The 25,699-nt window shown below is 41.4% G+C and overlaps 1 long non-coding RNA gene and 1 pseudogene across 1 annotated transcript in view; one reads left to right on the top strand and one right to left on the bottom strand.

The window, feature by feature from the left end:
• LOC121491623 overlaps positions 1–25,699 on the top strand; it is a 50,183-nt gene that overhangs the window by 7,000 nt on the left and 17,484 nt on the right. The window contains exon 2 of the long non-coding RNA XR_005988013.1: positions 2,749–2,875. This is a non-coding gene — a long non-coding RNA (uncharacterized LOC121491623). The remainder of the gene's footprint in view (positions 1–2,748; positions 2,876–25,699) is intronic.
• LOC121491622 lies at positions 23,632–23,893 on the bottom strand (annotated as a pseudogene).

Genomic DNA, 25,699 nt, shown 5'->3' with positions numbered 1-25,699 from the left:
CTCACTGTAAAGAGGGAGAAACTGACATAAGAACAAACATTCCAACAATTGTAAGACAATGTCAAGAGTATGATAATAGCGGTATGAACAAAGTTCTGCATAAGCTCAGATAAATTTTCTTCAAAGCAACCTAGGAAGGTAGAAAAGAGGGAATGACATTTGATCTTGGTCTTGAAGTATAATTAGGAGTTTGCCAGGTAGACAATAGATGGGTGTAGGGTGGGGTGGGGAGGAACAGGAATTCCAAACAATGTATAGGGAGGGGCAAAGACTTACAAAAGCATGGAATGTTTAGCAAATGCAAATAGCTAGGTTTAAGGTGGAACCTATTCATTTATCAATTTATTCAACAAGTAATAATTGAATATTTTTTGTTTCAAACACTGGGCCAGGTAGACATTGGGGGCACCAAGATTATCAGTGTTAGCTTTGCCTCAAATACTGATCATAATAACAGCAGATATTTTTTGAATGCTTATTATGCATTAACTTACATATTCCTCCTAACAGTTGTGTGAGTGGGCACCACTCTTATTTCCTTTACAAATGATTAAATTGAAACTGAGAGAGTTTCAAGGACTTGTCCATGGCCACACATTTATCACACAGTGGAGCTCCTGGCACTTACAGTCCAGCAGAAGAAACAAAGAGGCATGATTACAAAGCAGGATGAGTCTAGGATGGAAACAGAGGGGGGCCTGGAAGAGGTCAAGGAAGACTTTTCAGAGAAGGGAACTGCTGAGCCCTGGAGGATGTGGCAGACGTGGAATGTGGAGGTGTGGGGAAGAAAGAAATGGGCTTTATGACAACAGATGATAGAGCTGGTAAGGTTGGTTGGGGTCACTTTATGAAAAGTGCTTGAACACCCTGCTAGGGAGCTGAGACTTCATTCTATAAGCAAGGGCGACCTAACAAGCCTCTTAGTTCTCTTGTTAATCAGGAGGCTGAGTCACTTCAGGAATGATTCAGCCACACCAACCATGAACTCTCAATGACTTGGGCTAATGAGGAGAAAAATGGCATGGATGATCTAAAAATAATGGACAACAGCATGAACCTCAGCCTGCTATGGAGGGCGCCACGTCACGATTTGCTGCCCTGGGGGAAGCAGCTGATTTGCTTCATTCCTTAAAGCCCTTATGATGGCTTATGTTAAATCTGCTCATTCTGGAGAGCACCTGTGGCCATTATGCCAGTCTCAGTATCACAGGGGGCTGAGAGAAGAAACTCCCTCTAGCTAACAGTAGATAGAGCCCTGCGTATGCTGGTGTTCACCACTACCTCATTGCTAGGACCTCCATGGGGATCTGGAAGGGTGGAAGTGAGTTCACTGTCCCTCCAGGGGTTGAGATTGCTGGGATGGCTGGATCAGAGAGAAGCTTAGAAAAGCTCTGGCTTTGGAAGGGAGGGTGCTAAGTGATTAATGCTGCAAGCTGCCTGGAACAGCCAATTGAAAAAGCTATAAAAGTCAGAGCAACACAGGAAGCATTGACCTTGAGACCACATACCTGGAGGGGAGATTTTTTCCACACTTTGTATTGTGATAATGCAGAGGTATTCTGTGAGTAGAATTCAGGGGGCCATCAAGTCTATGTTCAGGTGGCTGTAAAGGAAGGGGTTTTGATCCTGCCCTGAGAAAGCTGCCTTGGGGCCCAGGCAGAGAGCACATTACTGCATTAGAACCTTCAGTAGTTAAGAGAAAGTTCTTGGTTGAATTGAGAAAGGGACCTATAAATAATTGTAACATCCTGACTAGCTGTGCTTCCTTTTGTGCTAGATACAAGCCTGGAGGCATAGGCCCAGACCACGTGAGGTGGAGACCTAGCTCTGCTGCTAACTTAGGGAGTCACATCATCTCTGCACCGTTTCCTTCACTGTGAAGTGAGAGGGTCACGTTGAATGACATCTCAGCCTCCCCCACTCTCAATGGTCTCTCCCTTGAGGATGCCATTTTATGGATAGAGAAATGAGAGACTATTAATATAGGCCACAAAAGTGCAAATTTGCTCACAACAGAGAGTTTCAGAGAGCTGGGGTGCCCAGGAAGGTTGGAATGGTCTTCCCTGGGTGGGAGGAATAAGGAGCTACATTGTCTACAGAGGATTTTAAGGCAATTAACGAGACCAAGGAGAAGTTAATCTGAGTTTTGTGGTTGCCATGCACTGACAATTCCAAGTAATGTCAGTGATAAAGTACTCCTCCTCACCGGGGTGGACCAGTCCCACCATATACCCCTCTTTGGTATGCCACTGGTTAGCTTTAGAGTTCTCTGTGTTCTTTCAATTTCTCTGACCGCAGAGGGAGAGAATCTTGCCAAGGTGTTAACTCTTCTGTTCCTACCTAGTAGCACTGATCTGTGTCTGGTAAAGAAAAGTGATGAGTTACTCTGGCTCACCCTTTTAGCAAGGCGGGTGTGCTCCATACAGCAGTGGCATTTGTCTACAGGGCTGGCATGGTACCAAGGAAGCAGGGACAATGAAAATGGAGAGACCGGAACACGGAGTGAGGTGTGGAATGGGCTGGGTGCATGGCTTAGGAAGACAAGTCCTGAATATGTGGGCTGTGGACAGTGTGGGGACAGCTCCTTGAAGGACAGGTCAGGCTGGACTTGTGGTGCCTGAGAACAGAGCCCAGGTGCATCTCCATTTTGGTCTCTTAGATCCTTGGCACTTAGGCCCTTTCCTGGAGATTTTTCTTTGGTACGTTTCAGATGGATTTCCTAGAAATGACCTGTTCTGCATTCCGCAGGTCACACCACCCACCATCTTTCTTTGGATTGGATTTCCTCCCCACCCCATCCTGATGTCTGGAACATGAAAGGACTCTGCCCAAGGTGGGGACTTGCATGTCGTGCATGATGCCCACCCTTCTGCAGGTGTGTTCCTCATGGTGCTCAACCTTTTGCATGATGGCGTTGCTTCGGGATGTGTCCACACTTTACAAGGAGACCTTCTTGAGAGCAGTAGAATGATCTGTGTATATTCTCTGGGAGCTGAATGGTCTTCTCTGGAGAGGACCAGAGGGGTCCCCAGAAAACTCTCAGTGTGGTAGGGAGTGGAGGCTGGAGAAGGGATGTGGAACCTAAAGGGAGAGATCTTTGCCACATGAAATAAGAAGTTGTTGCTTTGTTTTTGTTTTGTTTGTTTGCAAAGGGAGAGCCCAGTTAGAAGCAACTACATTTACAACCAACCCAAACCAATCCAAACCAATCCATGAGCATCAAGTTCTGGTTTCTCACAGATTTGCAATTTTCTAAATTTTGTCTTTTACCTACCTACTGGACATGTGTTCCCACTTGCTAATTGTTATCCCAAGATGGTTCCTTTATTCTGGCAGGAACAGAAAAAGGAAGGGACAGCTTCCACTGTCCCTTTGTTTTATTTCTTTGGCCCTTTCTTTCCTGGTGATGAAAGCCACATGTGCTTACTATAGACAGTTTAGGAAATGAATATTCCAGATAGAAATAACCGCTTCCGAGGTGGGACAAGATGGCGGAAGAGTAGGGTCCCCAAGTCACCCTTGGGTAAGTCCCCACCAACTTACCTAGATAACTTTCAAATCATCCTGAAAACCTACGAATTCGGCCTGAGATTTAAAGAGAGAACAGCTGGAATGCTACGGTGAGAAGAGTTCGCGCTTCTATCAAGGTAGGAAGACAGAAAAAAATAAAGAAATAAAAAAGCATCCAGTGGGGAGGGACCCCCGCGAGGAGCTGGGCTAAGGGGAGCCGGGCGGCGAGAGCCCCCAGGACAGGAAAGCCCAGGCCCGGAGAAGCAGGAGCTTCACCAACCTTCCCGGAGGCGCTCGCAGGGAGCTCGGGCAGGATCCCAGGAGGGGCGGGGATGCCCTCAGGCTCTCAGGGGCACTAACAGAGGGAGGTGCGCCCCGGGGGAGAGCGCTCCACACCCCGCAGCCCAGCTCCCTAAAGGGCTTCAGCGGATGGCCTGCAGGGCCTGGGAGCAGCTCCGCAGCAGCTCCGCGCGGAGGGGGCTGCGCGGCCCGAGAGTGGGATTCCAGAGGCGCATGCCCCGGAGCCCAGGGCGCTGGGGGACACAGCCAAGGATTCGGCGCTCCCCCCGGGACAGGCGGAGGCCGGGAGGACAAAGGGCAGCGAGGACGCTCCTGCCGCCGGGCAGCCCCAAGCTGTGCAGATCTGCACCTCCCTCCCCGGAGGGAGGCCCCTGCAGACTGGGAGCTGCAGTAGTTACTGCGGGAGCTGACTCCAGGGCTGGAGAGCTGGCTGCCGCCACTGTTGTTCCTCCTTGTGTCACCTTGTACCTGGGAATGAACAGGGGCCTCACAGGATAAACAACTCCCACTGAGCCCTGCACCTGGCAGGGGGTTGGGCAGCTCCACCAGGTGCACACACCTGAGAATCAGCACAGTAAGTCCCTACCCCAGAAGACCAGCTAGAAGGACAGGGGAAAAGGAAGTTATTGACCAAGCAGCACTGGAAAGTTCCAGGGGAAGTCGAGGGATTTACAGTATATAGATTCAGAGGATGCTCCCCCTTGTTTTTTGTTTTCTGTTTGTTCCCCGACCTCTTCCCCCCCCTCCCCTTTTTTTCTCTCTTTTATTCCTTTTTGCAGTACAACTTGTTTTTGGCCACTCTGCGCTGAGCAAAATAACTAGAAGGAAAACTCACCACAAAAGAAAGAATCAGAAAAAGTCCTCTCTCCCACAGAGTTACAAAAGTTTGATTACAATTCAATGTCAGAAAGCCAATTCAGAAGCACAATTATAAAGCTACTGGTGGCTCTAGAAAAAAGCATAAAGGATTCAAGAGACTTCATGACTGCAGAATTTAGATCTAATCAGGCTGAAATTAAAAATCAATTAAATGAGATGCAATCCAAACTGGATGTCCTAATGACAGGGGTTAATGAGGTAGAAGAATGAGTGAGTGACATGGAAGACAAGTTGATGGCAAGGAAGGAAACTGAGAAAAAAGAGAAAAACAATGAAAAGATCATGAGGATAGGTTAAGGGAAATAAATGACAGCCTCAGAAGGAAAAATCTACGTTTAATTGGGGTTTCCGAGGGCGTCGAAAGGGACAGAGGTCCAGAAAGTGTATTTAAACAAATCATAGCTGAGAACTTCCCTAACTTGGGGAGGGAAACAGACATTCAGATCCAGGATATAGAGAGATCTCCCCCTAAAATCAATAAAAACCACTAAACACCTCGACATTTAATAGTGAAACTTGCAAATTCCAAAGATAAAGAGAAGATCCTTAAAGCAGCATGAGACAAGAAATCCATAACCTTTATGGGAAGAAGGATAACAGCAGACCTCTCCACAGAGACCTGGCAGGCCAGAAAGGGCTGGAAAGATATATTCAGGGTCCTAAATGAGAAGAGCTTGCAGCCAAGAATACTTTATCCAGCAAGGCTCTCATTCAAAATAGAAAGAGAGATAAAGAGCTTCCAAGATAGTCAGAAACTGAAAGAATATGTGACCACCAAACAGGCTCTGCAAGAAATATTAGGGGGGACCCTGTAAAAGAAAGAAGAAGTCCAAGGAAACAATCCACAAAACAGGGACTGAATAGGTATTATGATGACACTAAATTCATCTTTCAATAGTAACTCTGAACGTGAATGGGCTTAATGACCCCATCAAAAGGCACAGGGTTTCAGACTGGATAAAAAGCAAGACCCATCTATTTGCTGTTTACAAGAGACTCATTTTAGACATAAGGACACCTACAGACTGAAAATAAAAGGTTGGAGAACCATTTACCATTCAAATGGCCCTCAAAAGAAAGCAGGGGTAGCCATCCTTATATCAGATAAATTAAAGTTTATCCCAAAGACTGTAGTAAGAGGGACACTATATCATACTTAAAGGATCTATCCAACAAGAGGACCTAACAATAATGAATATTTATGCCCTGAATGTGGGAGCTGCCAAGTGTATCGAACAATTAATAACCAAAGTTAAGACATACTTAGATAATAATACACTTATACTTAGTGACCTGAATATAGCACTTTCTACAATTGACAGGTCTTCTAAGCACAATATCTCCAAAGAAACAAGAGCTTTAAATGATACACTGGACCGGATGGATTTCACAGGTACTTACAGAGCTTTATGTCCAAACACAACTGAATACACATTCTTCTCAAGTGCACATGGAACTTTCTGCAGAATAGACCACATACTGGGTCACAAATCAGGTCTTAACTGATACCAAAAGATTGGGATCGTCCCCTGCATATTTTCAGACCATAATGCTTTGAAACTAGAACTAAATCACAACAAGAAGTTTGGAAGGATTTCAAACATGTGGAGGTTAAGGACCGTCCTGCTAAAAGATGAAAGGGTCAACCAGGAAATTAAGGAAGAATTAAAAAGATTCATGGAAACTAATGAGAATGAAGATACAACCATTCAAAATCTTTGGGATACAGCAAAAGCAGTCCTGAGGGGGGAATACATCGCAATACAAGCATCCATCCAAACACTGGAAAGAACTCAAATACAAAAGCTAACCTTGCACCTAAAGGTGCTGGAGAAAAACAGCATGTAGATCCTACACCCAGCAGAAGAAAAGAATTAATAAAGATTCTAGCAGAACTCAATGAAATAGAGACCAGAAGAACTGTGGAACAGATTAACAAAACCAGGAGTTGGTTTTTTGAAAGATTTAATAAGATAGATAAACCATTAGCCAGCATTATTAAAAAGAAGAGACAAAAGACTCAAATTAATAAAATCATGAATGAGAAAGGAGAGATCACCACCAATACCATGGAAATACAAATGATTTTTAAAACTTATTATGAGCAGCTATACGCCAATAAATTAGGCAATCTATAAGAAATGGCCGCATTTCTGGAAAACCACAAACTACCAAAACTGGAACAGGAAGAAATAGAAAACCTGAACAGGCCAATAACCAGGGAGGAAACTGAAGCAGTCATCAAAAACCTCCCAAAACACAAAAGTCCAGGGCCAGATGGCTTCCCAGGGGAATTCTATCAAACGTTTAAATAAGAAACCATACCTATTCTACTAAAGCTGTTTGGAAAGATAGAAAGAGATGGAGTACTTCCAAACTCGTTCTATGAGGCCAGCATCACCTTAATTCCCAAACCAGACAAAGACCCCATCAAAAAGGAGAATTCTAGACCAATATCCCTGATGAACATGGATGCAAAAATTCTCAACAAGCTACTAGCCAATAGGATCCAACAATACATTAAGATTATTCACCATGACCAAGTGGGATTTATCCCCAGGATGCAAGGCTGATTCAACACTCGTAAAGCAATCAATGTGATTGATCATATCAGCAAGAGAAAAACCAAGAACCATAGGATCCTCTCAATAGATGCAGAGAAAGCATTTGACAAAATACAGCATCCATTCCTGATCAAAAGTCTTCAGAGTGTAGGGATAGAGGGAACATTCCACAGCATCTTAAAAGCCATCTACAAAAAGCCCACAGCAAATATCATTCTCAATGGGGAAACCCTGGGAGCCTTTCCCCTAAGATCAGGAACAAGACAGGGATGTCCACTCTCACTACTGCTATTCCAACATAGTACTAGAAGTCTTAGCCTCAGCAGTCAGGCAACAAAAAGAAATAAAAGGCATTCAAATTGGCAAAGAAGAAATCAAACTCTCCCTCTGCAGATGACATGATACTGTACCTAGAAAACCCAAAGGACTCCATCCCAAGATTGCTAGAACTCATACAGCCATTCGCAATGTGGCAGGATACAAAATCAATGCCCCCAGATCAGTGGCATTTTATACACTAACAACGAGACTGAAGAAAGAGAAATTAAGGAGTCAATCCCACTTACAACTGCACCCAAAAGCATAAGATATCTAGGAATAAACCTAACCAAAGAGGTAAAGGATCTATACCCTAAAAACTATAGAACACTTCTGAAAGAAATTGAGGAAGACACAAAGAGATGGAAAAATATTCCATGCTCATGGATTCGCAGAATTAATATTGTGAAAATGTCAATGTTACCCAGGGCAATTTACACATTTAATGCAATCCCTATCAAAATACCATGGACTTTCTTCAGAGAGTTGGAACAAATCATCTTAAGATTTGTGTGGAATCAGAAAAGACCCCGAATGGCCAGGGGAATTTTAAAAAAGAAAACCATAGCTGGGGGCATCACAATGCCAGATTTCAGGTTGTACTACAAAGCTGTGGTCATCAAGACAGTGTGGTACTGGCACAAAAACAGACACATAGATCAATGGAACAGAATAGAGAATCCAGAAGTGGACCCTCAACTTTATGGTCAACTAATATTCGACAAAGCAGGAAAGACTATCCACTGGAAGAAAGACAGTCTTTTCAATAAATGATGCTGGGGAAATTGGACATCCACATGCAGTAGAATGAAACTAGACCACTCCCTTGCACCAGACACAAAGATATACTCAAAATGGATGAAAGATCTAAATGGGAGACAAGATTCCATCAAAATCCTAGAGGAGAACACAGGCAACACCCTTTTTGAACTTGGCCACAGTAACTTCTTGCAAGATACATCCACGGAGGCAAGAGAAACAAAAGCAAAAATGAATTATTGGGACTTACTCAAGAAGCTTCTGCACAGCAAAAGAAACAGTCAACAAAACTCAAAGACAACCTACAGAATGGGAGAAGATATTTGCAAATGACGTATCAGATAAAGGGCTAGTATCCAAGATCTAGAAAGAACTTATTAAACTCAACACCAAAGAAACAAACAATCCAATCATGAAATGGGCAAAAGACATGAACAGAAATCTCACAGAGGAAGACATAGACATGGCCAACAAGCACATGAGAAAATGCTCCACATCACTGGCCATTAGGGAAATACAAATCAAAACCACAATGAGATACCACCTCACATCAGTGAGAATGGGGAAAATCAACAAGGCAGGAAACCACAAATGTTGAAGAGGATGCGGAGAAAGGGGAACCCTCTTGCACGTTGGTGGGAATGTGAACTGGTGCAGCCACTCTGGAAAACTGTGTGGAGGTTCCTCAAAGAGTTAAAAATAGACCTGCCCTAGGACCCAGCTATTGCACTTCTGGGGATTTACCCCAAAGATACAGATGCAATGAAACGCCGGGACACCTGCACCCCGATGTTTCTATCAGCAATGGCCACAATAGCCAAAATGTGGAAGGAGCCTCGGTGTCCATCGAAAGATGAATGGATAAAGAAGATGTGGTTTATGTATACAATGGAATATTCCTCAGCCATTAGAAACGACAAATACCCACCATTTGCTTCCATGTGGAGGGACCCGGAGGGTATTATGCTGAGTGAAATAAGTCAATCGGAAAATGATTAAATGATTATATGGTTTCATTCATTTGGGGAATATAAAAATTAGTGAAAGGGAATAAAGGGAAAGGAGAGAATGAGTGAAAATATCAGTGAGGGTGACAAAACATGAAAGACTCCTAACTCTGGGCAATGAACAAGCAGTAGTGGAAAGGGAGGTGGGCGGGGGTTGGGGTGACTGGGTGATGGGCACTGAGGTGGGCACTTGGCAGGATGAGCATTGGGTGTTATGTGATATGTTGGCAAATTGAACTCTAATAATAAAAAAATAAATAAAATAAATGCAATGGAAACTAAAAAAATAAAATAAAATAAAATAACCACTTCTTGTGAATCCCATCACCAGAGATGACATTGTCAGCCTGCTGCTGTAGTTTCAAAAGTTCTGTTTGTGGGGGCTTGCTTGCTCTGTCAAATTCAGGCTTTTACTGGAGGCCCCTGTGGCTCTGGCCGTCTCTGGACCTGTTGGAAGGGAGGTTTACCATTCTGGTCCAAGCTCTGCCCCAGCCCAGAAGAAGCTGGTGTCTCTTCCTCAGCTGATTCCCTGAGGGTCTGTGATGTTGTGCTTGTTCTGCTTCTCTGGCCTCTGTACTTTAGCCTCTGGAGCTGTGTCCTTCCATTTCCTGAAATGCTTTTCCTGGCTTACAGTTGGCAATCTTCACATACATACAAAATTTCTTCATTTCATGCTCATTTTATCCACAGATATAGATTTAAAACAGCACACAGTATTATCATGTTGTGGTGGATATTTACAATTTCTTTGGGCTGCTTAGCAAGCAATACTCACATTTCAGTTTTAGAGCCCACACCCCCACCCCACTGGCAGACCACTTTCTCTGGTCAGACCACTCAGTGGCTCTGACCACTGTCTCCTTCCCAGCCTAAGGATGGGCAGGGAGCCAGACTATGATGTTGCTTCAGTGGCTCAGCTATGTACTACTGTCTTTCATGTTTACTCTTGAGGGAGCCATGCTAAGGATCTAGGAACAGTTCAGACGTTAGTTATAGTGTTGGCAGAGACTTTGAGATTTGGCACTTAGCCATGTTGGTTTTGAGCATCCCTAGGTTTCAGTGGCCTGTGGTGGCAGAGATGCTGTTCTGCCCGGAGAGGTCTACAGAGTGACCTGGGTCATTTCTGCTGGCCATCCTGGGTTCTGGACATCTGACGGAGCCTGGTTCCCCAGTCTTTTGTTGCTTCTGTGAGTAATGATATTCTTTTAAAATAATTCATTTTCTCTTAACATTAGCCAGACTGCTTATAACAAAGAACCATAACTTACACCATTGGATTTTTATCTTAAAGACTTAAATGCTACTTAGTACCTCGCAACATACTAATTTGAATTTCTGTTATTTGTTACCTCTGCTTCCCCAGGCCACATAAGTGGGGGAGAGAGAGGGGAAGAGGGTTGGAGGGCATGAAAATAAAATTGTACCAGTGTTTCCCTGGTTCTACCCTTAGGTGCAGTAGTAGGAGAACTCCAATCATTCCTTCCAAGAAGGTCCTCCACAATGTATGCTAGGCTCCTCACTGCCTGGCACTCAGCCCTGCATCTCCTCTGTGTCTATCCTGGAGGCCTCTGGGGGCTCTTGCAATTCTTTTTCCTTCCATTCCCATCTGTCTTTGAGCTGCCTGACTTCCTCAAACCACGTTCCCTAAGCAGCTATTCAGACTGGTTCTTCTCTTTGAGGAAATTTAGCTATTTCTGCTACTGTCCTGAGCTATAATTTGGACCTCAGGAATGGCCATGCCCTCAGGGGTGACCTCATGGTCAAGTGCCATTGACAATCTCATCCTGGAGCCTAGGTTTTTCTTCTTTTCCCTCCAGGTCTGCTCATCTCCAGGGAAATTATTTTTGAGTCTCATGATCTTCTCTCAGGTCACACCATATGATCTGGCCCAGTGCCATGGAGAGAGAAGGCTAAGAGAGGTGTGATGAGGAACCACATCTGTGTGCTGCATTGGAGCTAAGGAGACAGCAGGAGATAAGCAGACAGGCCCACATAGATGCTGCAGAAAAGCCAGTCCATGTTAAGGATGATGGCCCAGAAAGATCCTGCTTCAGGCCAGAGTGGGAGCAACAATATATTTTCTTCAAAGCTTGTGGGTCTTATAAGATCTCTAGGAACTCAGAAACCGGCAGACAGAGAAGCAGTGTCCTCAACACTTAGTGAAGGTTTGAGCCAAGAGTGCAGAAATGAATAGCTCTGGGTTGGGGGTGCGGGTGGGAGGTGTGACATGGAACTAGGACAGATAGATTTTTTTTTCTCAAACCATATCTGTATTCTAGGTATTCCAAGTCTAAATAGTCCATGGTTAAGAAAGTTTGGGAATTATGGAATTCTAAATCTCTGTTTTGGAGATTTATGATTCATTTTACCATATTAAAGGTTCTGAGCTGAGTGGCCAAAGGGTGTCTCTCCTTCCATGGTTGCGCCCCCCCCCCCCCATCCTAGCACCCTATGATCTGAAATTTTCTGAAATGGTACAAATCTAACCATTTCACTTTTAGTACATTATACGATGTGCCGTATCATTTTATAGACCTTAGCAAATTAAATAACATTATTTTTGCTCTGCTCAAAAAAAAAAAGAGGTTCTGAGTCCTATAATTACAAACAAAACAAAAATCTGTTTAGCAGGAAAATAAATAAGATAATCTATGTAGAAGACATTTTCTTTTCTCTTTTTAATTACCTGTTTCAATTTGATGAGTATTTAGAAGCAGCCAGCTAAGTCATAAAATTGTTTTTTTAAATTCTGATTATCTTATAATTCTAAAAGAGTGCATATAATGCATACAGGTGGCTTTAAAATAGTGGTAAAATACCCTACAAAACAGAATATTACCAATCCTTCTAAAGCATGGCCGTGTCCCCCTCCTGGTTCATATTTCCTCTCCTTTATCCAGAAGTAACTCCAACCAGAATTTGATCACTTTTGTATGTATTCACAAATAATATATCCTTTAGTCTCACCTGTTTTAAATATCACACCAATTTGGAATCATTCTTTTTATAATCTTCTGTAATCTATGCTGATGTGTTCTATAATTAATTCATTTTCATAGTCCTGCAATATTTCACAAGCTATGTATCCATTTCCATAGAACATTTGGGGGTATTTCCATTTTTTTTTCTTTTTTGTTACTAAAAACAACACTGTTGTGACCTTTGTCTTACTTTCCCCTGTGGGTATGAGCAAGTTTCTCTAGCATATGTCCCTCAGGGTGGGTATTACTAGGTCACAGGAGGAATGTGTGCCATTGACTTTCCTAGAAACTCTTTTCCAGAGTGGTTGTACCCATTTACACTCTGCTATTTACATATTAAGTAGCATTTGTATTTCAGAAGTTTTATTTGTTTACAATCTGGTGGGTGTAAAACACCTTATTTTAGTTTTATTTGCATTTCCTGTATTTGCCACTCAAATGCCCCCTATTCCAATCTTCTCACATGCACGCGTGACCTGGGAGACAGGTACCATCACGGTTAAAGTCCATGTGTTGTGAGTTATTACATAGCCTTTGTAACTGAAAGGTAAAGATACACATTATATAATTCACAGTTCTTCATTATAGACATTCCACTTAGTGGAAAAGGAGTTTGGGGGTGGACTATTAAAGCAAACATAGTTCATACAGGAAGCCTGGAGGACCAAGCTCAGGGAAAGGGCCAGAAGCCAGGAAAGACCAGTAGGAAGCACAGAATGATTCACCCCCACAGGACCTGTCTGGTTATGAATCACTGCTGTTTACACAGGCCACTGCTGCCCAGGGATGTGCAAAGCTAATGCTGTCCCTGGAGTTCCAACAACTCAATTTCTTCTCTATTTTATGTCAGCAAATTTTGACATATCAAATTCATTTATTATAAACTGTCGTTGAGTTCAGATTTCAGTCAATCAAGCAAATTGTTAGAGACATTCCTACCTACTAAAGCAAATGTATTAAACACAGATTCTCGGCTAAGCGTGCTTGTGTTGATAAATTCTGTCTTATTTAAAGTCATATACTGTCCTCAGAATACACACTCATACATTATTTCCTCGGCTTCCTGTAAATGAGCAAAACATGCAAGTCTCTGGTGTGTATAAGCTATGACCTCTTGCATGAAATTTTTATTGAGATCTACTCCTAGTTATGAATCTGGAAATAAGAAGTATGTGTGGGGTAAGTTCTAAGGAGCACAAGAACCCCTTGAAAGGCAACTGTCTCAGGTGAGGTTATTGCAAGGTTGTCTGGTCTCCTTGGGCAAGAAATAAGCAAGCAAGGGAGGCTCAGGGGATGTAAGTGGTTTAATTTCTTAGATTCTTCCAAGCCCACCAAAATGTTTCTGTTCAGAATCTCAGGTTTTACTCCTTTGTATAGTCAAGTCCTGATTTTTACATAGGAGAACTGGTAAAGCTATGAATTAAACTTGTATTGTAATTCTGCAACAGGCACAATGACATTTAGAATCTTATTTTCAGCCGTATCTGCTCTGTGGCTATAAGGATTAGGAGATAATTTTAGATCCGCCATAGACACTCTCTAGTTCTCTGACCATGGCTTATGCTGAAAATTTAAATCTTTATCATTTTCTTTGTGTAAGCTCTCCAGTGTCATCAGAAATAGCTAGCTTTCTGGTGGTTCTTTCCCTGGCTTTAGATAGCTTCCTCACCGTGTATACTGATGCTCTTTTGAATGCTGGAGAGAGGGAGGCCTGTAGATCTCTGGAGTTCTCTGTGTAGCATTCTCTTCTTTGGTCCCCTGTCCCACTAATTCCATCTACATTGACCTGCTTGGCCTTCCAGCTTTACCTTCTGACCTCAGGGCTAATCCTTTGGGTTGGCCTGGATGCTCTTTCCCTGTGCTATATACAGCATGGAAACTCGAGTCAGTGAGCGTAGGTGATTGTAGACTTCGTCTCCTTTGTTTCCCTTGTCTCAGGTCCCTGTCCTTTGTTATATGATGTGCAGTCTCTTGGCAACATTGTTTTTCTTGCAGTTTGTCATTTTGGGGTTGTTTTTGGTAAGACGGTAAATCTAGTCCCTGTTACTCCATCTTGATCGGGAGAGTAAAGCGGCCAGCTTTATTTTGGTTGTCGTTTTCATCACTTTCCATCTCTCTGTGTGCTCATATTAGATTTTATTTCTTCATCTAGTCCAATAGTCTTTATATTTCTCTTTTTACTGGACAATATAGTTTATTTACACTTAATGTTATTACTGACATATGTTAATTCAAACTTACCATTTATTTTATGCTTCCTATTTTCCTCCAATATTGTTTTTTTCTCTCTCCATTTTTTACTTTCTTTTGGATTGGGTTTTTAAAAACTTTATATTTTCAATCTCCACAAATTTGGACATTATACATTCTACTTCTATTATCTGAATGATCATTCTTAAAATTATAATGTGTGTCCTTACTTTGTCAAGGTACAATGTTAGTAACTTCATGCTTTCTTTTTCTTTTTCATTTTTGATAAACAGTTATTTTATATTCTGTCCAATATTTGAATTCTTTATAGGTTTAATTTATGTAGTTAGATTGTGAGATCATGCTCATTGGAGCTTAATTGTGAAAGTTCTCTGAGCCTAGGTTTAATGCATATTACTCTGGAGAGAATTTACATTTGGTATACTCAATATGGGATTATGATTGATCAGAGACCTCTTTAAATTTTTGGATTTTTAAAAGACTTTTCAGATAGAGTGAATTCCACTTATTCTCCATGAGTTGGTGTGTCAAGGGAGACCTTTTTAAAAGAATTTCTTTCTTTAGTCAGTCTCAAGACTCTGACAGGCAAACTTCCTTTTGTCTTCCTTTGTGGGGTTATTTTTCCTGGTTTAACTTTTCAAGGAGGGGATCAGTTTGTCAGGGTCTCCAATTAATCCAAGGGTCTCAGATTTACCTTCACACTTTATGCAGGCCCAGATCTTTCTCCAGGGAAGCTTCATTATAAAGGAAGCTCCAGGTAGCTGGGATAACCAGGCGTCCTCAGAGCAGGTGGCTCCTTAACACTCACCTCTCTGAGTTGGTGTTTTTGTCTCCTTTGTGGCTTATGAGGATTTTTTTTTGTATTGTCATGCTACTTCTGCTATGCATTATACATTTAAAAAGATATTTAGAAATATTTCATACAGTCTTCTTGGTTTCTTTGTAGCTGATGGTTCCTTAAGTTATCTCATCTGAAATATTGCCATAAATAGAAAACAGAGTCTTCATTTTATTTCCTACTCAACTTCTAATATCCCCCAGAATACTTTCCTGTTGACAGATGCTGTGCTCTGGCAAGCTAGATTTTAGTTCAGTTTAAGGAGGAACTTTTTGAATGTCAATAAGATGGAGTATGCCAAGGAGGTGATAAGTTCCCTGGAGGTTTTAAAGTACAGACATGATCCTTTAATTGGTCATTTTGGAGAGCAATTTATGTACCATGGACAGAAGAATGGAGAGATAAAAAATGTTAAAACTCACAATTCTTTCATACTGGTAGTAGTCCTGATGGTGGTAGGTAACAGATAATGGTGGTGGTAATAGTGGTAGAAACATACTAACTAATGAGTATCTATTGGATATGTGGCATACATTATGCTGGAAACTTATATGAATTGTTGTCTCCTTTTTACCTTATAACAATCTTATTGTGGTAGGTATTATTATCCCTAATGTACAGAAGGGGAAAGTGAGGTCGTAAAAAAATTAATTTCCTAAGGTCACATGTTAAATGATTCAGCCAGGGATAAATTTTGAGTCAGTTGGCTTCAAAGCCAAGGTGTTTTCCTCAATATCATGCTGTGGATGGTCCCTGCAATAGGACAGTAGAAAGGGATAAGGCTGTCATAACCACCTCCCAGGGGTAGTTGTGCAAATTCTTTCCTGCTCTAGCTTTAAGCTTGTCCATATTTTTCGGCTTAATTCCCCACCATTCAGATTTTCAATTGTTGTTTGAAAGGGAGAATTATATACAACCCCCAAATCAATTTTCGCTAAAAAAGAAGAGCTTCCAAGTACATGCCACTAGGGGATCACATAATGGCATCACTTTGATTTTTACTGCAAATGCTTAGGGATAAACACGGTAGTAAATATCCTATCCTGTTTAGCAATTTAAATATTCTCAGCAAGCTCATTAGGTCCTGTCACATCCACACATACAGCTGCTCCTTGTGTGGGAGTGATACTCCCAACCCGACAACCTGTTCTTCCCAAAGACAGATGTTACTGGATAAGGGCTTGGTGGATGCTCCTCACCCTGGAGCAGAATGTTGAGAGGCAACCCTTTGAAGAATTATGGATAGTGCCATCGCAGTAAAGAGTCTGACTTTATTTCTGATACTTGACTGCTGACAACTTCTTAAAGCCTGCTTCCCTTTCTCTTTCTGTCCTATATCTGGACAAGCTTATGAGAAAACCCCTCAAGCCTGGGCCCTCACCCCAGTCCCATCTCATAATCACCATAAAACCCCAACCTGCTTGTCCTTGTCCTTCATTTTTCTCTTTCAATCATTTTGGCCTTTTAGAAGGCTATCTTGGTCTTCCCAGAGAGTCTCACTATGTAAGCAATGAAACTTTTTATATTCTTTTTGCCTGTGTGTATATAGCATCATCCATCTTGACACCTAGAACTGAATTTTGTGTAAGGATATTTATTCTCTGTGGGGTGATCACAGTACTTGGGAAGGGGAATATTGAACAAAAAATGACAAGGACCTGGGTCTTGGATGCTTGACCGTCTGTACCAGCCACTGATAACTCTGCAGTGTTCCTGAAAGCAAGATATAGAGAGGGCAAAATTAAGCAAATACCCCGGTTTTATCACTACAAGGCTTTGGTACCAAACCCCTGTATGGTCCTCTGGTCACATGGACAACTCCTTTTGCCTAGACTGGAGGTAGCTTAGTACCAAGAATAAAGGCAGATTGATCTTCTGAGACTCTTCCTCCAGAAATCATACTCAAATATCCCCATCAATTTATTGAGAGCATATTGGCCAGCAAAAAGTAGCTTGATATGATATTCATCTCATGCTTACAGCTTTTCTTCTCCTCTGCCCTTTCAGGATGTGGGAACTCTTAGGCCCAAGTATATTCTGAGACCATGTATTAATCTGGGATTATTGGAAATGAGAGAGGGTGTGGAAAAAGGGGAGAAATGGATGAGCATTTTCAATCAAGAGCTTGGCACTGACCTCCTTAACTATCTGGTCTCCTGGGAAGAGAGAGTGGTGGTGATGGAGGAAGGGTTGGGGTGGGGGGTGGAGAGAGAGAGAAAAGGAGCAGGAGGAAGAGGAGGAAAAGAGAACAGAAGAGAGAAGAGAAGAGAGAGAAGGTTGAACAGAACCCTAGACTATGACATCAGAATGAAAGTCCTTGACTGTGTACAGTCCCAAGCAGTCCTCCTTCTGGTGTTAAAAAGATGGATGGTAGACATAGGGACAGGATGCATTACCTAGTACACAGTAAATGAGTGGGACTTTTCCAAATTCCATCATGCCAGAATGATAAGCTTATGAAATTAGAGAAAGTAAATTTTAGGATAGTTTTATTTATTCCTTTCTAGTCTGGATGCCTTTTTGTTTATTTTTCCTTTTTTAAAAAATGATTTTATTTATTCATGAGAGACACACACAGAGAGGCAGAGACACAGGCAGAGGGAGAAGCAGGCTCCTCGAGGGGAGCCCGATGTGGGACTCGATCCTGGAACTCTGGGGCTATGCCTTGGGCCGAAGGCAGATACTCAACCACTGAGCCACTCAGGCGTCCCTTATTTATTTTTCCTAGTTGCACCTTGATACTAGCTTCAGTACAATGTTGAATAGGAGTAAGGAGAGCAGACATTCTGGCCTTGTTCCTGATCTTAGGAGAAAAGCATTCAGTTTTTCAATGTTTAATATTATGTTAGCTCTTGGCTTCCCATATATTCCCATTCTTTATGAGGCTGAGAAAGTTCCCTTCTATTCTAATTTTACATAAATTTTGTATCATGAAGGGGTATTTTAAATTTTGGCGAATGATGTTTCTATAACTTTTGAGATAATTCTATGATTTTTTAAATAGACTGTTGGTGTGATTATACTGATTGATTTTTTTTATTTCTTTTATTTTTTCAAGATTTTGTTTATTTATTCATGAGAGACACAATCACACGCTAAACTGCTAGCCAACCAGGGATCCCCTACTGATTGATTGTTTTTCTTTTTCTTAACTGATTGATTTTTAATGCTAAACTGATCTTACAATTCTGGGGATAAACTCCACTTGGTTATGATGTATTGGTCTTTTTATGTATTGCTGGATTCAATTTGCTTAAATTTTGTTAAGGATTTTTGCATTTATGTTCATGTTGGAAAGTAGTTTGTACTTTAGTTTTCTTTGGATAACTAACTGGTTTTGGGATGAGGGTAATGCTGGAGTCAGAATGAGTTGAGAGTGTCCCCTCAACTTTTATTTTGTGCAAGAGTTTATGCAAAATAGGTATTATAAGTTTTTAAAAATTTATTGTAAGATTTCATCAGTAAAATTATTCATGCCCAGAGTTTTCTTTATGGAGAGGGTTTTACAAACAAATTTCTTTCATATAGGCAGAACTATTCAAGCTATTTATTCCTGAACAAGTTTTGATAACCTGTATCTTTAAAGGAATTTACCCATTTTATCTAAGTTGTAGTCATTGGCATAATTTTTCATAATATTTTCTTTTTAATGTCTGTAAGATCTGTAGTTATGTCCCTTCTCTCATTCCTGATATGGGCAATTTGTTCTCTCTTTCCCTTCCCCCCATCAGTCTGCCTGGGTTATCACTTTTATTGATATTTTAAAAAATGTTTATCCTTAAAAAATATTTTATTTATTTATTTGAGAGAGAGGAAGAGTATGAGTGGGGGGAGGGCAGAGGGAGAGGGAGAAGCAGACTCCTTGCTGAGCAGAGAGCATGATACGGGGCTAAATTCCAGGATCTTGGGATCATGACCTGAACTGAAGGCAGATGCTTAGCTGACTGAGCCACCCAGGCACCCACTTTTATTAATATTTTAAAATAAACCTTTAGTTTTGTTGTTTTTCTCCATTTTTTTGAAGATTTATTTATTTGAGGCAGGGAGGGGCAGAGGGAGAGGGAGAGAGAGTCTTAAGCAGACTCCGTGCTGACTGCAGAGTCCATCATAGGGCTCAATCTTATGACCCCAAGATCATGACCTGAGGCAGAACCAAGAGTTGGACACTTAACTAACTGCACCAACCCAAGTGCCCCTTTCTCTCATATTTTTCTGTTTTGCATTTCATTGATTTCTGTTATCTTTATTATTTATTTCTTAATGCTTACTTTAGATTTTATTTTTCTAGTTTCTTAAAGTGGAAGCTTAGGTCATTGATTTTAAACCATCCTATTCTTTAATACAAGGTTTTCTATGCTAAGAATTACCCTTCATGCCCTGTTTTGGTTTCAAAAAAAGAAATTTTGATATATTGTGTTTTCATTTTTCTCAGGGAAAGTATTTTCTGATTTCCCTTGTGATTTATTCTTTGGCTAATAGGTTGTTTAGAAGTGAGTTGTTTAGTTTCCAAATATTTGGTTATTTTCCACATATCTTTCTGTTGTTGATGTCTACTTTAATTCTCATTGTGGTCAGAGAACGTTCTTCACCCTGCCCAAGAAGTGAACTAGCCAACAGTCTCTGTGCGTGGGCAGGAGGCACTAAGGAACTCATCATTGTGTTCAGAGAAGCAAAGCCCCACAGGGAAAAGTTGTTGGCCCTAGCCTGTCTTGAGGTGAAGGCATGAAGCAATAGGGAGATGCTATAATCTATAGGCAAATCTCTAACATTTTCCTCCCCTTGCTTCCAATGAAACAAAAAGTTTTCCTTAAAGGTAAGAGACTAAGTCAACTTTTCCCAAAGCACCTGGCAAATTGTGTTTAGCTGAGAGTGTGGCATTCAGCCAGAACCTCTGAATATAAATATGCCAGTCATTTTCTCCCCATGCCATATTATTGTCAGAAAACCTGCCCATCCACAGCCTGGAAAGGGTGGCTCTAATTATCATGTATCTCTCTATATATAATAATCTGGTTGTGCTAATGTAGTCACCTGGCCCTAGCTGAGCTAATAAATAGCTCTTTGCAGGGAATATGGAATGGACTACAGAGATGGAACCATTAATATAAGGGAGCCGAGCTGCAAGATTTCTCTTAGTGGTGGTGGTGGGACAAGGCCACCATTTCAGGGCATTCAGGACAGACCATGCAAAAGGGGTGAAGGAGTACAGAAACTGGTCTGGATAGAGAGAAAGATGGAGAAAATAACATGGAAGATTTGGGAGACATGAGGTTTGGGGTGGAGAAAGGATAGAAGGAGAATGAGAACACATCAACTCCCCATTTCCTATAAGGCCCATTGTCATTTTTTAAAAACAATTCTATTGTGTGATATTCCCCTGGGTCCTTAAAATAAATTCCAATATATTCAAGTTAGCTAAAATGAATGTCTCTTTCTTGCAACCAAAATGCCCCTAACACATCTGGTTTACTTAGCTTCTTTAACTCCAGTATGATGGCTGGAATAATTAGCCTGAACTACCGGCCCCTTCTTCAGAAACTGGCTGGGAAGAGTCCCTTGTGAGACAAAGACCAGCTTCTACTCGGACTCGTGTCTGGTTGATAATAATTCATGGTGTCAATTAGGAAATGTGACTGTGGCTGTTGCTGCTTACGTTCTGGTCTCCTCATGTTTGTCTGGTCTCACAAGGCAGCTGGCATCAGGAATTGCCCATGGCTTTGAGGAATGCAGCAATGTCTCCCTGCTCCCTGGTTATAGTTCTGGAAGGGCCATTAATTTCCTCTAGGGTAATGCCTGAATCTCACACTGCAGTGCTTAAAGAGTCAGAGAGTAGTCACCTAACATGAGGATAAAAATGTAGAAAATATGCTCAGCATCCCTTGAGTCAGATTTAACTTTAATGCTCTTTATCCCAGGTGGTTCCCATTAATTTGCATGTATTTATTGAGCATCTACTGTGCATCAATTATCTCATCTCTCTGTTCCCTATTTGCTCCTCTTCTGACTGTTATTTCTTAATTTACATTCCAAGAACCTTTTCTTCTCCAATACTCCCTTGGGTTACTGACTCATTTCTCTGTTTTATTGCTGAACTTTCTCAAAGAGCCATCCAGTTGCTATCTCTACTTCCTTAACCTTTTCACTAACTCCATATCTCTGTGCCATCTATCTTCTCCTTTCCCCAAGATACAATTTGGTTCTCTGAATTTCCCTGTATCATCACAACAAATGCTTTTCTTAAGTAAGCTGAAGTGACTTTCAGTTCCTTATATATAAATAGTTTCTAAAACATTCTCACTTCCTCAGTTTAACTCTCTGACCTCTATATGACAGCTGGTGTAATCTGATTCAGGGTATCTTCTCTTCAAGCATCCAAAGGACTGGAGATATCTCTGGCAAAGACCCAGGAGACCTAGGAAAATCCAAATCTTCCTAGCCTTAGCCACATCTCTGTTGATGTTCATGAAGTGGCTGTGCACACACAGCAAATGGAAAACCATGAGCCCCTGTGTTATTGGTTGGGCTAAGGCTTAATACCTTACCATAGGAAATTTTTGGTAAAATCAATTGGAACCTGAAGCTTAAGCTCCAGCTCAAGGAGAATCTATCTGCAACCTGTCTTCAAGCTTGAGTAGGCAGTGGTTCAGTTACTACTCCTGAAACTGGAAGCAGAAGAGAGGATCAGCCAGAGGCTTAAAATCTGACAGTGAGATCAGCATTTAATTGATTTTCTGCTGGCAGACCTTACTTCCCATAGAATGATTAGAGTGAATTACTTATAAAAATTATTTTTCTTTAGGATGTGGAGACATACTCGTAGGTAATGTGGAGGAACATAATCCCTTAATAAAATTTGATGCTCACTACCTATTAACCTGAGCCCATTTGTAGTATGCACATAGCTGTATCAAACCCTTTATTTGCATTTCACTTACTGTTGCCCCAATCAAATAATTATTCTCAAAGTAATTTGGTATATAATTGTTATGCCATTAATTCACAAAACTGTTATATTGTTCATTCATTCAGCAAATATTTATTAAGCCAGGCAGTAGAGATAAAAAGTGAATCCGTAAGGCAACATCCCTAGTCTAAGGAGCTCACAATTTATGAGTTAGAGGAGAAGGTGGGAAACAACAGATTTAGAAGCAGGTAAGCACCATGAGGTGTTTGTGAAAGAAGTCTCAACAAGTAGACAAGGAGAGAACGAAGGAGAGAGGCTCAGAGAGGCTGGGTCCACTTCCTGGTTCCCCCTTTCTTGTTCATCTGCAGCCCAGGTAAAGTCTCTTTTGACTTTGTCAGTCAAAAGCAGGGCCGTTTTGGCTAGGCTCCCCAGCCTTTTATGTTTGTTTGTTTATGTTTAACAAACAGCCCCTGATAACAGGTCATTAGTGCTGGAAAGGTCCAAGAAGACATTTGGTTAATCTCCCAATTTTAGGAGTTGGAGGCCCAGAGGGAGAAAGGCATTTGTTCAGTGTGACCAGCTAGCCAGTATCACAGCAGGCCTAAAACAGAGCATTGACCAAATCCTGCACTGTCTGTTTTGAATACTGCACTGTCTGTATTGATCTTAAAGATCTCCTAGTTCAACCCCCTCAGCTAGGGGGAAACAGTACCACCCAAGGAACAACTAGATCAAAGTTACAGAGTTGGTCAAAGACAGGACCTAGATCCCTGGCCTCCCAGCCCAGTCACCCTCTCACTGATGCACCTGCCCCAGGCATCCTCACATCCAGCTTGAGAATCTCCAGTTGCTTTCTGGAAGACATGTCCCATAGTCTCCAGCTAAAGATAGGCCCTTCACTGGCTGTATTAGTATTTCCTGGCATTTTATTTCCAGACTTCTCTCTCTCTACTCTCCTCTGGGTGTCAAGTCCCCTGGTCAGCTCCTGGAGCTCTTGTTCTTCTCTGCTCTCCAACTAGTAAGCTTTCTATAGCTTCCTGCTTCTCTTGATCTTGACCATGTCCTCCTTAGTTTGATCTAGTTAGATTCTCTAGTCAGCTTCCCTCACCCCGTGGCTGCTTCCCCTCCAATCCCCATTTCTCAGACAGTCAGTCCCTGCCTTTTCAGTAGGAACTTCTTCCCTAGACATGATCATTAGCCCCTTCCAGGTCCTCTGAACTTGTTCTGTGATACAGAGTCTCTGGTGGGCTGGTCAAGCCTATGTATCCTTTCTCACAGTAATGCTACTTTATTTTATTTTATTCACTTTTTAAATTTTTGCTATGATTCATAATTTAATGGCCATGCTTGTCTTGGTCTCTTATTTCTGCTGCTTATAGGATCACTGCTCTGGGGTCAGGGTTTTCTGCTCAAAGGCATGGATATGCAGGAGCCTTTCTGCTGAGCACATGTTCACCAGCCCATGGTTCTGAAGCAGTGTCTTCACCTTGAACTTGGCTGAACCATCAGAACTTGGAGTGGGGCATGCAACAGTTGAGAGTAGTGTCCTCTGCTTCCATGGATACTGCCTCCAGGTCCCACTGAAGTTTCTCCTGAAGGTACTTGATGCTGTTCCATTCCATCAGCCCAGCTAGATGGAACCCCAGCTCTAGCCCCAGTGATTTTAAATGTATTAACCAAAATACATAGAACAAGAAAGGAAATCCATTATTTTGAAAAACATTTAAACATTTATCAAAACATAAAAGACCCAAATTTGTGATGTAGGAATATATGTACTTTTTTGGCCAGTGTGTTAAATGATAAGATCTGATGGTAAGTCCAATGACTTCCATAACGTTGAAGTAGTGTTAAGCACAAATTATATAGCAAGATGTCTCTAACAGTTGTAATGTGGTATGAAATCATCTGTACTCTTCATTATGGACAAATTCACAGGTATATACTGCTGTAGTTTGTTGCCTACATTCATAATTGAATGCTAAATTTGTTAGAATTTAGTAAAAAATGAAGACATAATATTTTTCTCATACAAGTTCATGGATCCCCTGAGTATTTATGCACAAACCCATTGGCCATTGTGGACTTTAGGTCAAGAAATCCTGTCCTAGATGATCCCATGGCTTCAAATGCTATGTAGATATTGCCTAAATTTCTATCCCCAGACTGCAATATCACTTTGGATGTCTCATAGAAACCCATAAAACTTCACATGTCAAAAAATAAATTTTTGATCTTATCTCCCCCCAAACAGCTTCTCATTTTTTTCTCCTTTCAATAAATATCATCTCTGTCCTCCTGGAATTCATTCTCTACACTTTATTTTTCACTTTACTTCTATTTATAAATCATTCCATTATACGTTTACTCACCAAATATTTAGTCAGCACTTACTATATGTCAACCAGTGTTATGGGCATTGGGATTCAGCAATGTTTAAGATGACTTGTTGCTCTCATGGACTTATAAGACGTTGTTGCGAGGCATGGTCAATAAATAAGAGAATATAGTGGGTATGGTATATGACATATTAGGTATCAATAAGTGACTTAAGATATTATACTTCCAAAATGTTTCTTTGGTTCTGCTGCTTCTTTCCATATCCACTACCATCCCTTCAGCCTGAGCCACTTTAGATTCTTGCTTGCAATAGTTTCCTAACTATAGTCTGTTAGGACTATAGTCTGCCAGGCCTGTTCTGGTCCATTCTTTTTTACTGTATAGCAGCCAAAGTGAGGAAGGGCCATGTCCTTCCATTGCTGAAACCCTTCAGTGACTTTCCACCACACTTAGAGTAAATCAGACTCCTCACCTGGAGGGTCCTGTGTTATCAGGCCCTCAGCTACCCATTTTCTTCCTCTCTTACCAATTCCCCACCAGTTCTGTTTGACCCTCCTCACCTTGCAGTTCATTCCAGGCATCAGTTTTCTGCCTCAGGACCTTTGTCTGGCTTTAAGCCCGGCTGGCTCCAAATCACCCTTCAGATCTTAAACTAGTTCATCTTTATCCGAGATGCTACCTCCTTAGAGAGCCCTTTCCTAGCCCCTCAATCTCAATTAGGTTTCTCTCTCATTCTTCCTTAGAGCAACTTTTTTTCCTTTATATACCAAGCCACTAGTTATATTATTTCATATATATTCAAGTGTTTATTTGATATCTCTTTCTTCCACTACATCAGAAGTTTCAAGAAAGCAAGAATCTTGTCTATTTTGCTCAACAGCTGCATAATAGTTCCTGGCATATCATTAGTGCTTAACAAATGTGTAGCTGTTGAATGAGTTATGAATTACTATACATTCATCTCTGACATCTGCCCCTAACCTCATCACATATTCCAGGTTCATGCTTCCTCTTTTATCTATGGGCATATTAAAAGCTCTATTTATACTTAAATAATCCCCAACCTAATCAGATACAGTTATTCTCAA

Source organism: Vulpes lagopus, chromosome 5 (assembly GCF_018345385.1).
Source record: "Vulpes lagopus strain Blue_001 chromosome 5, ASM1834538v1, whole genome shotgun sequence".
NCBI lineage: Eukaryota > Metazoa > Chordata > Mammalia > Carnivora > Canidae > Vulpes > Vulpes lagopus.
Note: the sequence above shows the minus strand (reverse complement) of the source record. Positions and strands in the feature narration are given on the sequence as shown.